The following is a 10,000-nucleotide window of genomic DNA, read 5'->3' as shown; positions in this document are numbered from 1 at the left end:
CTTGCACCGGTACAAAACCAGGTATCACTTCATACAAAATATCTTTTATTTGCTTTATCCCCGCATAAAACCATTTTTTATAAAAAATGGTATCATTTCCCTTTTTAATTTGATTATTTAAAAACAATGGTTGTCTTAAAATCTCTTCCCTGGTAAAAGACGTACAAACAACATGCTTTCTAAAATCACCCCATGCTTTTACAACCTCTTTATAAAACTCTGGTATTCCGTTCATCATGTTTTCTTTTAGCTTCATCCATAAAACATCATCTCCCATTTTTCCACATTTATTTAAAAAATAGTTCATTACACCCTTCCACGCATATTTCCCATGTTTCCAGTATTTATTAACAGTTTTTATTCTTATACTTTTCATTCTTATTAATGGATCTATTAGTCCCAACCCTCCTTCCTCCACCTTTCCAATTAGAGTGTCATAAGCAATTTTCGATGGTTTCCCCTCCCATAAAAAGTTTAAAACAATAGATTTGATTTTTTTTATACACCCATATAGGCAAACTCACAGAACCCAATACATACCACATTTTTTGATAAAAACAAAGAATTAATAACTAAAACCTTCCCTTTTAAAAATAATCCTCTTAATTTCCAGAAATTTAATCTCTTCTCCATTCCTTTTAAAACCTCCTCCCATACCACTTCTCTTATTTCATTTTCATTTTCTCCAACCCTTATACCTAAAATTTTCATACTCTTCTTTTCTTCCTTAAATTGCATTTTATTCAGCAGATCATTCGGTAATCCAATTTTCATGTATGTAGTTTTTTCTTTATTAACTTTTGCCCCTGTTCCTTTACAATATCTTTCTAAAACTTCCATTGCTTTATCCATACTTTTAATATCTTTTACAAACAATGTCGTGTCATCTGCATATTGAAATATTTTTTGTTCTGATTCTTCTCCTTTTATGCGTATTCCTTTTATGTTCTTTTCCTGGTCTACTGCCAGTCCTAAAGCTTCAGATACTAAAGTGTATAATAATGCTGACATAGGACACCCTTGTCTGATTGATCTCGTTATTTTAAAATCTTTAGTTAAAAAACCATTCACTTTTACACAACTACTTATATCTGTATATAAACATTTTATCCATTTTTAAAAATTCTCCCCAAAACCAAATCTCTCCATCACATGTATCAAGTATTTGTGTTCAACTCTATCAAAAGCCTTTTCTAAATCCACACTTATTATATATCCTGTTTCTTTCTCCTCCTTCATGTACCATATCATATCTCTTATATTGTTAATGACATCAGTAATATCTCTTTTTAGAACAGCATATGCTTGATTTGTAGTAATTATATTTGGTACTACTATTTTCAATCGATTGGCTAAAATTTTGGCTAATATTTTATAATCTGTATTCAACATGCTTAGTGGTCTGTAGTTTTTCAGGTCTCTCTTATCACCTTTTTTCTTGTAAATTATTTTCACCATACCTTTCTTCATACTATTCGTTAAATTCCCTTTTTTAAAATTATCTATAAATATTTCATTTAAAATTGGACATAACACATCTTTAAAAACCTTATAAAATTCAGCTGTTAATCCATCTATTCCTGGACTTTTACCATTTTTCAGTTGATCAATTGCAATTCCTATTTCTAATTCCGTAATCTCACTCTCACACATTTCTTTGTCTCCCTCATTAACTTTAACCTGTATTTTACTTAATACAAATTCCTCATCTTCTAAAACTATCTCATTTTTGGTAAATAAATGCTTATAGAATTCTCTGACTTCTTCCAAAATTCCTGTTTTATCTTCTACAATCCTCGCATCTTCTGTTTTAATACTTTTTATTATATCTGCTCTCTGTCTTGTTTTTTCTAATTCATAAAAATATTTCGTACTTCTTTCTCCTTCTACAATGTCTTTCGCCCTACTTCTTATTATTGCTCCTTTACACTTCTCTTCTTCTATTTTCTTTAATTCTTCCTGTAATTCTATTATCTTATCAATATTTTCATCATGCTCATTTACTTTCCTCATTTCTTCATCCCACTCTTTTTTGATCTTATTTTCTTTCATCTTTTTGACTTTTTGCCATTTTTTTGAATATTCCATTGAGAATTTTTTTATTATTTTTTTTAGAATGTCCCACCAAAACCCTTTTTCTATTTCATACATTTCCTCATTTACACTATTAATTATTATACTTTCTATTTCCATTCTGTATATTTCATTTTTTAGAAGTTCTGCATTTAATATCCACACCCCTGGTCCTTTATCAGCCTCATTAAAATTCATCAATATCCATAAAAAATCATGATCACTCTCACTATAATTTTTGTAAGACGCCTTAGTGACATAATATGCTTCCTTTTTCTTACATAAAAATAAGTCTATTCTACTTTGCTTTAGAACTCTATCAACAATTTGTCTTCTTGAATATTCTCTTTTCATACCATTCCTCTCTCTCCACACATCCACCATATTATATTTCTCCATTATGTTATGTAGTTCATTCCTCCCTCTATCTCTTCTAAATCCCATTGAATCATCTACATCAATTCTCTGTATTACAGTGTTAAAATCACCTAACACCATAATGTTGTCATGTTTTTCTATTAACTCATTCATATCCCTGTAAAAATTAAATTTATCTCTTTCATCATTTGGTGCATGTATATTACACACTTTCATTTCTTTTCCATTACACACAAATTTAACAATTATTATTCTTCCCTTTGTGTCTTTATAATCTATATTTACTTCTTCAAATACTCCTTTTCTTATTAAAATAGCTACCCCTCTCTTCCTTTCCATATCACAGTTACTATATATTTCTCCGTTCCATAATTTTCTAATTTCATCACTTATTTTATCTTCCCATTTCGTTTCTTGTAAACATAGCACATCACATTTTTTGGTCAGACACATTAATCTTTCAAACTTTTGACATTTGGATAATCCTCTAGCATTCAGCGATACAATTGATATAGAGCTCATTAAAGAAAAGATTGGAAAAACCAAAACCCACCATTCAATCCGTTTCATTGTCTTTCAAAAATATTTTTTACTTCACCCATTTCAGCTTTCCTCCTCTCCAGTCTTTCCTTTTGCTCTTCTCTTCTTATCTTCTGCCTTTTAAGAACCTGTTGAATGTCTAAGCCATCTTTTCTTGTTTTTACACATCTATTCAGTCTTTCTTTTCCTTTGTTTTCCATTCCACGAATTTCCCCCCCATTGTCTGCTCCTCTTACCTCAGTCAGTGTCTTTATTCCCTTATCCTCAGCTTTTTCTTTTTCTTGTCCTTTTTCGTAGTCCAGTTCATTAGTGTCCACATCGTCCTGTTCCTTAGAAAATCCTTCTTTAATCAAATTTATATCCTCTTTGTTTGCTCCTCCTCCCATCTCCATTCCTTGTTCTTCATCTTCCTTCTTTTCTTTATTCTCATCTATGTTGTTGTTCTCCTCTTCCTCGTCATCTTGTTTCTCGTCCTCTCCTTGCGTCTGCCTTTGTGAGTCATTTAACCTCTCAATTGTTGTAAATCCCATTACCTCTTGTATTTCCATTCCTGGATCTTCATTTTCCTCGTCTTCTATCTCGCATCTGCATCTTAACATTGTCTTTTGGCAGCCTTGGCACCGCGGGACTTTACAGTCTCGCGCATAATGCCCCTGCTCAAGACAATTTCTGCATGTGAATTGTGGGCAGTCCTTTTTTTCATGCTCCGGACTTACACAGATCCTGCATGTCTTCACTTGATTATCGTGAATCACTCTGAAGTACTGCACTCCTTCTTCAGTCCTGAAGCTTGTGTTGTATGGTAAAGACGTCACCTCTTGTGGAAACTTTACCCTCAAAAATCGTGTTCCGTCTGCCACCGTTGTCCCGGGATGATATCTTCTTCTTAGTGGTAGAATGGGAGTTACACCCCAATTGATTAGTTTTTGACTGATTTCCTCATCTTCAATATAGCTGGGCAGACTCAAGAAAGACACCATTCTTTCTGTTGCACACAATTTCCTTATCTCACATTCTTGTCCGTTTATCATTATTCCATTCAACAGCAAATCACAGTCCATCTCACTTTCCATAGTCATTTCAAAATCATAATTATTTTTTCTTCTCAGTCCGATCAATTTTCCCATTCCAACTTTCTCTTCAACTGCTTTAATTATCATTAGTATTGTTATATTTTCTATATCTTTAACAGTCATTGTTAATGTTGCTTCTTTCTTGTATTCCCTCTGATACCTTGTTTGTTTGCTTAATTTCTGTATCATTTGTTGTCGTTGAGATAAAACATTTCTTTTTTCTCCAACTTCTTTCTCAATTCCAATACCTTCAGTTGATTGTAGATCTCCTTTCCGTTCTTGTCCAGTTGTTTTTCTTTCTTGTTTCCTCCTTGAAACCACCGTCGCCCACGTTTCATTATTGTTTTCTCCATGTCTTTCATTTATATTCCTTTCAGTTATGTCTGCAACAAATCCTGGTTCCGCATTTCCCATCTCATGTTGTTTTACCAGTCCGTGTTCTTTGTCCATTAAATCCATATTTTGGTTGTCTCAAACCCCAAACAGAAAGACCTGTTTGGGGTTAAAAAAAACCTTCCTCAAAAAAAAAACTCCTTCTAACTAAAAAACAAACAAAATAAATGTGAAAAAACACCCAGAAAAATGGTGAGCCTATCTCAACTACTGCACACTACAAACTGCCAACTCACTTCCTGTTTGCTCTCTAGCGCCTCAGGTGGGGGTATGGCCGTAAGCGAGGGCTGCTCCAAAAAGTGGGCTATTTAAAGATCAGCCTCCGTAAAAGCCAGCATATTATATAAATAGTGAAGAAAAGGCAAAAGCTTAGAGCACCTGGTATTCCCAGGCGGTCTCCCATCCAAGTACTAAGCAGGCCCGACGCTGCTTAGCTTCCGAGATCAGACGAGATCGGGCGCTCTCAGCGCGGTATGGCCGTAAGCGAGGGCTGCTCCAAAAAGTGGGCTATTTAAAGATCAACCTCCGTAAAAGCCAGCATATTATATAAATAGTGAAGAAAAGGCAAAAGCTTACAGCACCTGGTATTCCCAGGCGGTCTCCCATCCAAGTGTAACAATCGGCCTTATCAGCCGAGTTACAAGACTAAAATGGGATCAGATTTAACTGTGAGAGATGACTAGTGGTTAAAAGAATGAGACATAAAAGAAGATTGGTTTAAATAGATTTGGTTTATTTACAAGGTTCACATAAAAGACTTTAAAACAACACGATAAAACGAGGTAAACGCTGTTAAAAGAATACAGTTCATTTGTCCATACCCTAAAAACAGTCCAAGAATCCCAGTGTGTTGATAAGTCCAATGTGAGTGTCCACCGGTGTATATACAATCCACAGAAAGTGTAATCCAAAGTTTGCAGGTGGTGAATGGAAAGGTGAGCTCTAAAATTAGCAACTCCTCAATCCAACAGTTTGGTGACTGTCCTTTGTTTGTCATGCTGCTCTCTTATACAGTTGTACTTCCTGCTTCCTGTCATGTGTCTAGTCACATGGCAGGCCAACCATCCATTTTTTAAAGACACACACTCACTTAAAATGTTAAGAGTAATAAAATGGCCTAAAAAACATGTAAAACACTTAAAACTCTATAATACATTTAAATGATTGTAATAAATAGAGCGGTAAAACACGTCTTTCTAAAAGCCAGCATATTATATAAATAGTGAAGAAAAGGCAAAAGCTTACAGCACCTGGTATTCCCAGGCGGTCTCCCATCCAAGTACTAAGCAGGCCCGACGCTGCTTAGCTTCCGAGATCAGACGAGATCGGGCGCTCTCAGCGCGGTATGGCCGTAAGCGAGGGCTGCTCCAAAAAGTGGGCTATTTAAAGATCAGCCTCCGTAAAAGCCAGCATATTATATAAATAGTGAAGAAAAGGCAAAAGCTTACAGCACCTGGTATTCCCAGGCGGTCTCCCATCCAAGTGTAACAATCGGCCTTATCAGCCGAGTTACAAGACTAAAATGGGATCAGATTTAACTGTGAGAGATGACTAGTGGTTAAAAGAATGAGACATAAAAGAAGATTGGTTTAAATAGATTTGGTTTATTTACAAGGTTCACATAAAAGACTTTAAAACAACACGATAAAACGAGGTAAACGCTGTTAAAAGCATACAGTTCATTTGTCCATACCCTAAAAACAGTCCAAGAATCCCAGTGTGTTGATAAGTCCAATGTGAGTGTCCACCGGTGTATATACAATCCACAGAAAGTGTAATCCAAAGTTTGCAGGTGGTGAATGGAAAGGTGAGCTCTAAAATTAGCAACTCCTCAATCCAACAGTTTGGTGACTGTCCTTTGTTTGTCATGCTGCTCTCTTATACAGTTGTACTTCCTGCTTCCTGTCATGTGTCTAGTCACATGGCAGGCCAACCATCCATTTTTTAAAGACACACACTCACTTAAAATGTTAAGAGTAATAAAATGGCCTAAAAAACATGTAAAACACTTAAAACTCTATAATACATTTAAATGATTGTAATAAATAGAGCGGTAAAACACGTCTTTCTAAAAGCCAGCATATTATATAAATAGTGAAGAAAAGGCAAAAGCTTACAGCACCTGGTATTCCCAGGCGGTCTCCCATCCAAGTACTAAGCAGGTCCGACGCTGCTTAGCTTCCGAGATCAGACGAGATCGGGCGCTCTCAGCGCGGTATGGCCGTAAGCGAGGGCTGCTCCAAAAAGTGGGCTATTTAAAGATCAGCCTCCGTAAAAGCCAGCATATTATATAAATAGTGAAGAAAAGGCAAAAGCTTACAGCACCTGGTATTCCCAGGCGGTCTCCCATCCAAGTACTAAGCAGGCCCGACGCTGCTTAGCTTCCGAGATCAGACGAGATCGGGCGCTCTCAGCGCGGTATGGCCGTAAGCGAGGGCTGCTCCAAAAAGTGGGCTATTTAAAGATCAGCCTCCGTAAAAGCCAGCATATTATATAAATAGTGAAGAAAAGGCAAAAGCTTACAGCACCTGGTATTCCCAGGCGGTCTCCCATCCAAGTGTAACAATCGGCCTTATCAGCCGAGTTACAAGACTAAAATGGGGTCAGATTTAACTGTGAGAGATGACTAGTGGTTAAAAGAATGAGACATAAAAGAAGATTGGTTTAAATAGATTTGGTTTATTTACAAGGTTCACATAAAAGACTTTAAAACAACACGATAAAACGAGGTAAACGCTGTTAAAAGAATACAGTTCATTTGTCCATACCCTAAAAACAGTCCAAGAATCCCAGTGTGTTGATAAGTCCAATGTGAGTGTCCACCGGTGTATATACAATCCACAGAAAGTGTAATCCAAAGTTTGCAGGTGGTGAATGGAAAGGTGAGCTCTAAAATGAGCAACTCCTCAATCCAACAGTTTGGTGACTGTCCTTTGTTTGTCATGCTGCTCTCTTATACAGTTGTACTTCCTGCTTCCTGTCATGTGTCTAGTCACATGGCAGGCCAACCATCCATTTTTTAAAGACACACACTCACTTAAAATGTTAAGAGTAATAAAATGGCCTAAAAAACATGTAAAACACTTAAAACTCTATAATACATTTAAATGATTGTAATAAATAGAGCGGTAAAACACGTCTTTCTAAAAGCCAGCATATTATATAAATAGTGAAGAAAAGGCAAAAGCTTACAGCACCTGGTATTCCCAGGCGGTCTCCCATCCAAGTACTAAGCAGGCCCGACGCTGCTTAGCTTCCGAGATCAGACGAGATCGGGCGCTCTCAGCGCGGTATGGCCGTAAGCGAGGGCTGCTCCAAAAAGTGGGCTATTTAAAGATCAGCCTCCGTAAAAGCCAGCATATTATATAAATAGTGAAGAAAAGGCAAAAGCTTACAGCACCTGGTATTCCCAGGCGGTCTCCCATCCAAGTACTAAGCAGGCCCGACGCTGCTTAGCTTCCGAGATCAGACGAGATCGGGCGCTCTCAGCGCGGTATGGCCGTAAGCGAGGGCTGCTCCAAAAAGTGGGCTATTTAAAGATCAGCCTCCGTAAAAGCCAGCATATTATATAAATAGTGAAGAAAAGGCAAAAGCTTACAGCACCTGGTATTCCCAGGCGGTCTCCCATCCAAGTGTAACAATCGGCCTTATCAGCCGAGTTACAAGACTAAAATGGGATCAGATTTAACTGTGAGAGATGACTAGTGGTTAAAAGAATGAGACATAAAAGAAGATTGGTTTAAATAGATTTGGTTTATTTACAAGGTTCACATAAAAGACTTTAAAACAACACGATAAAACGAGGTAAACGCTGTTAAAAGAATACAGTTCATTTGTCCATACCCTAAAAACAGTCCAAGAATCCCAGTGTGTTGATAAGTCCAATGTGAGTGTCCACCGGTGTATATACAATCCACAGAAAGTGTAATCCAAAGTTTGCAGGTGGTGAATGGAAAGGTGAGCTCTAAAATTAGCAACTCCTCAATCCAACAGTTTGGTGACTGTCCTTTGTTTGTCATGCTGCTCTCTTATACAGTTGTACTTCCTGCTTCCTGTCATGTGTCTAGTCACATGGCAGGCCAACCATCCATTTTTTAAAGACACACACTCACTTAAAATGTTAAGAGTAATAAAATGGCCTAAAAAACATGTAAAACACTTAAAACTCTATAATACATTTAAATGATTGTAATAAATAGAGCGGTAAAACACGTCTTTCTAAAAGCCAGCATATTATATAAATAGTGAAGAAAAGGCAAAAGCTTACAGCACCTGGTATTCCCAGACGGTCTCCCATCCAAGTACTAAGCAGGCCCTACGCTGCTTAGCTTCCGAGATCAGACGAGATCGGGCGCTCTCAGCGCGGTATGGCCGTAAGCGAGGGCTGCTCCAAAAAGTGGGCTATTTAAAGATCAGCCTCCGTAAAAGCCAGCATATTATATAAATAGTGAAGAAAAGGCAAAAGCTTACAGCACCTGGTATTGCCAGGCGGTCTCCCATCCAAGTGTAACAATCGGCCTTATCAGCCGAGTTACAAGACTAAAATGGGGTCAGATTTAACTGTGAGAGATGACTAGTGGTTAAAAGAATGAGACATAAAAGAAGATTGGTTTAAATAGATTTGGTTTATTTACAAGGTTCACATAAAAGACTTTAAAACAACACGATAAAACGAGGTAAACCCTGTTAAAAGAATACAGTTCATTTGTCCATACCCTAAAAACAGTCCAAGAATCCCAGTGTGTTGATAAGTCCAATGTGAGTGTCCACCGGTGTATATACAATCCACAGAAAGTGTAATCCAAAGTTTGCAGGTGGTGAATGGAAAGGTGAGCTCTAAAATTAGCAACTCCTCAATCCAACAGTTTGGTGACTGTCCTTTGTTTGTCATGCTGCTCTCTTATACAGTTGTACTTCCTGCTTCCTGTCATGTGTCTAGTCACATGGCAGGCCAACCATCCATTTTTTAAAGACACACACTCACTTAAAATGTTAAGAGTAATAAAATGGCCTAAAAAACATGTAAAACACTTAAAACTCTATAATACATTTAAATGATTGTAATAAATAGAGCGGTAAAACACGTCTTTCTAAAAGCCAGCATATTATATAAATAGTGAAGAAAAGGCAAAAGCTTACAGCACCTGGTATTCCCAGGCGGTCTCCCATCCAAGTACTAAGCAGGCCCGACGCTGCTTAGCTTCCGAGATCAGACGAGATCGGGCGCTCTCAGCGCGGTATGGCCGTAAGCGAGGGCTGCTCCAAAAAGTGGGCCATTTAAAGATCAGCCTCCGTAAAAGCCAGCATATTATATAAATAGTGAAGAAAAGGCAAAAGCTTACAGCACCTGGTATTGCCAGGCGGTCTCCCATCCAAGTGTAACAATCGGCCTTATCAGCCGAGTTACAAGACTAAAATGGGGTCAGATTTAACTGTGAGAGATGACTAGTGGTTAAAAGAATGAGACATAAAAGAAGATTGGTTTAAATAGATTTGGTTTATTTACAAGGTTCACATAAAAGACTTTAAAACAACACGATAAA

At 37.3% G+C, this 10,000-nt stretch overlaps 8 non-coding genes across 8 annotated transcripts; all 8 read right to left on the bottom strand.

Moving 5' to 3' along the window:
* Positions 1-4,823: 4,823 nt before the first annotated feature.
* On the bottom strand, positions 4,824-4,942 carry LOC141316632 (5S ribosomal RNA). The gene has a single exon (XR_012351478.1). It is a non-coding gene; the product is annotated as a 5S ribosomal RNA (ribosomal RNA).
* Positions 4,943-5,695: 753 nt separating this feature from the next.
* Positions 5,696-5,814, bottom strand: LOC141316641 (5S ribosomal RNA). Its single transcript, XR_012351486.1, has one exon. It is a non-coding gene; the product is annotated as a 5S ribosomal RNA (ribosomal RNA).
* A 753-nt stretch (positions 5,815-6,567) lies between these two features.
* LOC141316680 (5S ribosomal RNA) lies at positions 6,568-6,686 on the bottom strand. Its single transcript, XR_012351524.1, has one exon. It is a non-coding gene; the product is annotated as a 5S ribosomal RNA (ribosomal RNA).
* Positions 6,687-6,770: 84 nt separating this feature from the next.
* Positions 6,771-6,889, bottom strand: LOC141316640 (5S ribosomal RNA). The gene has a single exon (XR_012351485.1). It is a non-coding gene; the product is annotated as a 5S ribosomal RNA (ribosomal RNA).
* A 753-nt stretch (positions 6,890-7,642) lies between these two features.
* Positions 7,643-7,761, bottom strand: LOC141316639 (5S ribosomal RNA). The gene has a single exon (XR_012351484.1). It is a non-coding gene; the product is annotated as a 5S ribosomal RNA (ribosomal RNA).
* An 84-nt stretch (positions 7,762-7,845) lies between these two features.
* LOC141316638 (5S ribosomal RNA) lies at positions 7,846-7,964 on the bottom strand. Its single transcript, XR_012351482.1, has one exon. It is a non-coding gene; the product is annotated as a 5S ribosomal RNA (ribosomal RNA).
* Positions 7,965-8,717: 753 nt separating this feature from the next.
* LOC141316676 (5S ribosomal RNA) lies at positions 8,718-8,836 on the bottom strand. Its single transcript, XR_012351521.1, has one exon. It is a non-coding gene; the product is annotated as a 5S ribosomal RNA (ribosomal RNA).
* Positions 8,837-9,589: 753 nt separating this feature from the next.
* LOC141316637 (5S ribosomal RNA) lies at positions 9,590-9,708 on the bottom strand. The gene has a single exon (XR_012351481.1). It is a non-coding gene; the product is annotated as a 5S ribosomal RNA (ribosomal RNA).
* Between the last annotated feature and the right edge of the window lie 292 nt (positions 9,709-10,000).

This window comes from Garra rufa, unplaced genomic scaffold, assembly GCF_049309525.1.
Source record: "Garra rufa unplaced genomic scaffold, GarRuf1.0 hap1_unplaced_127, whole genome shotgun sequence".
Lineage (NCBI taxonomy): Eukaryota > Metazoa > Chordata > Actinopteri > Cypriniformes > Cyprinidae > Garra > Garra rufa.
This window is presented reverse-complemented; position numbering and strand designations above follow the sequence as displayed.